The following is a 2,342-nucleotide window of genomic DNA, read 5'->3' on the forward strand; positions in this document are numbered from 1 at the left end:
CGACACACACTGTCAATCTGTTCCCCGCATTCCTCCCTATGCCTGCGCACACGTGGGTGAAGCAGGATCTGTATGGAGATGCTCCTGATGAGGAGTCAGGGGCGGGGGACGCACGGCATGGGTGGGGGCCTGGCATCCCAGCTCTGTGCCTGCCAGCCGCGTGGCTTCAGGGACACTTCCTGCCCCGCTTGGCTTTAGCTTCTCCTCTTCACCATGTTTGTTCTAAGGGTTCCATGAGGTAGGTGTGCAGAGTCCTGGAAGGGGTCTGGTGAGCGCTCGGTACACAGTAGCTGTGTCACGTAGATTCCCACAGTGGTCCCCACTGACCTCCATCCCCTGAAGGTGGCCTGGCCTACTGACTTGCTTTAAAACATTTTAAAGACTTTTAAAAAATGTGTGTGCTCAGTCGCTTCAGTCGTGTCTGACTTTTTGCGACCCCATGGACTGTAGCCCACCAGGCTCCTCTGTCCATGGGATTATCCAGGCAAGAATACTGGAGTGGGTTGCCATGCCCTCCTCCAGGGGATCTTCCTGACCTGGGGGTCAAATTCGAGTCTCTTACGTCTTCTGCACTGGCAGGCAGGTTCTTTACCACTAGGACCACCTGGGAAGATCCTTTTTAGATAAATATTTAAGAGTTGTTTTTAAATTTTCAGTTGTTTGGCTGCGCCAGGATTTAGTTGCGGCATGTGGGTTCTTGTTCCCTGACCGGGGATGGAACTCAGGCTCCCTACACTGGGGGAGTGGAGTCAGCCGCTGGACCACCAGGGAAGTCCCTAAGAGTAGCTTTAAGGCCTCAGAAAAGCTGAGAGGGAGGTGCAGAAATGTCCATAGACATCCACATGCAGCGTCCCCCTCCAGAGTGGTGTCCTTGTCACAACTGATGCACTTGCACTGATGTATCATTGCTACCCAAAGTCCATAGTTGCATGAGTTCACTCTTAGTGTTGTACGTTCTGTGGGTTTGGACAACTACGTAATGATACGTATCCATCATTATAGTAGCGGACAGGGGATTTCTTTTTTTCGGTTGTGCTGGATCTTAGTTGCACCAAGCAGGATCTTAGTTCCCTGACCAGGGGTCGAACCCGGGCCCCCGGCATTGGGAGCACAGAGTCTTAACCACTGGACCACCAGGGAAATCCTGCACACACAGCATTTACAGCGCCCTAAAAATCATCTGTGCTCCACCTATTCATCTCTCCCTTCCTTCTAACCCCTCACAACCACTGAAAGGACCTTTTTACAGTCTCCACAGTTTTGCTTTTTTCCGGAGTGTCTTATAGTTAGAATAATACAGTACGTAGCCTTTTCAGATAGACTTCTTTCACTTAGTAATATGAACTTAAGGTTTCCTCCTCGTCTGTTCATATCCTGATGGCTCATTTCTTTTCGGTATTGAATACTATTTCATTCTCTACGTGTATCACGGTTTTGTTTTTTAATCCATTCACCTACTGAAGGATGTCTTGGTTGCTTCCAAGTTTTGACAATTATGAATAAAGCTGCTATAAACATCTGTGTGCAGGTTTTTGTGTGAACATATGCTTTCAACTTCTTGGGATGAATGCCAAGGAGAGCGATGGCTGGATCATATGGTAAGAGGATGTTTAGTTTTGTAAGAAGACTAAAGCTGTCTTCCAAAGTGGCTGTACCGTTTTGTGTTCTCACCAGCAGCGAGGGGACATTCCTGCTGCTCCAGTCTCACCAGCATTTCATGCTGCCAGTGTTCTGGAGTTTGGACATTCTGATCGGTGTGCAGTGGCATCTCGTGTTGTGCAGTGACTTGATCTAATAAACAGCACTGCAGAGGTGATGGAGTACCCCCTCTGTGATTAGATCACAACAACCACGACTTTCCTATTGTTAGCTCGCTCTCTCTCTGGCCCTCTGGTTGCTCGCTCTGTTTACCAATTCCATGCGGCAGGGATCAGGAGAAGGTCTCCAGGCAACAGCCAGTGAGGAACGGAGGCCCACAGTCCAAGACCCTGAGAGGAACAGAATCCTGCCACCAATCACTTACGTGAGTTTGGAATCAGATCCACCCGCCGGCTGACTTACTGGTGAGTGCAACCCCAGTGGTACCTTCAGTGCAGCATGGGAGAGACCCAGACCCAGAGGGCCCAGCTAAGTCACACTTGCATTCCTGACCCACAGAAACTGTGAGAGAACAGATACTGTTTTTCAGACAGCAACTTTTGGGATCTTTTGTTATGCAGCAGTAGCTAACAGACACAGTAGCCCCAAGAACATGTTTATTATTTTAACTGTCCTAACTCTGGTTAATGATATTAACAGGGGGCACAGCTAAATCACAGAGAAGAGGAATTTCTAGAATACTG

General features: G+C 48.8%; 1 non-coding gene across 1 annotated transcript; it reads right to left on the minus strand.

Annotated features, from left to right (window-relative positions):
* Nucleotides 1-1,067: 1,067 nt before the first annotated feature.
* TRNAG-CCC (transfer RNA glycine (anticodon CCC)) lies at nucleotides 1,068-1,140 on the minus strand. Its single transcript has one exon. It is a non-coding gene; the product is annotated as a tRNA-Gly (tRNA).
* Between the last annotated feature and the right edge of the window lie 1,202 nt (nucleotides 1,141-2,342).

This window comes from Bubalus kerabau, chromosome 19, assembly GCF_029407905.1.
Source record: "Bubalus kerabau isolate K-KA32 ecotype Philippines breed swamp buffalo chromosome 19, PCC_UOA_SB_1v2, whole genome shotgun sequence".
NCBI classification, from domain to species: domain Eukaryota; kingdom Metazoa; phylum Chordata; class Mammalia; order Artiodactyla; family Bovidae; genus Bubalus; species Bubalus kerabau.